Genomic DNA, 747 nt, shown 5'->3' on the forward strand with positions numbered 1-747 from the left:
GGGGGCTGGGGGACTCTGCAAGCAGGCATGCAGCCCTGGTGGGGCTGAGAGGACTGGGCACCACCATCTTGTGGCTGTGGACGCAGCCATCTTTAAAGGCGTGGCAGTCAATTAGCATATTCCCTCCTAATTGGCTGTGGACGCCGCCATCTTTGAGGGCATGGGCAATCAATTAGCATATTCCCTCCTTATTGGCTGTGGATGCCGCCATCTTGAGGGCGTGGCAGTCATTAGCATATTCCCTCTTTATTAGATAGGATTGCCTACTATGCTCTGGACAGTGTACTAGCTAGGAGCTGGGACCAGTGGTGAACAAACAAATCTAGATATTTATGAATGTGTTTATCTGTCATATATATTAGCAAAAATGAGATCATGTTTTTATTAAATAATATCTACTTTTCCATGTTAGTTTGTAGAAAGAAATATATATGTAAATAAATATTTATGGTTTTTAACAGCTGTGTAGTATGTCATTGTAAGTTTATATCAAAATGTAGACAACCTGCATATGCTGTTTTAAACCAAGCAGCATCCCTCTGCTTGAGGAATAGAGAGCAGCCCCCTTCACATGCCCTGAGCAGCACCTGGCCGTCTGGCTGGGGAGGCTCTGGGCCTGTGCCCTGCACAAGGATGGAGAGACTGTGGCCCACAGGAGGCAGGCCGAGCACCAGGAGCAGCGTGCCTGCCGAGGACCCAGATGTGGTGCCCAGCTGGCCAGTGCCATGACTGAGCTCACACCCAATC

The sequence above is a fragment of the Plecotus auritus genome, assembly GCF_963455305.1.
Source record: "Plecotus auritus genome assembly, chromosome: 4".
Lineage (NCBI taxonomy): Eukaryota > Metazoa > Chordata > Mammalia > Chiroptera > Vespertilionidae > Plecotus > Plecotus auritus.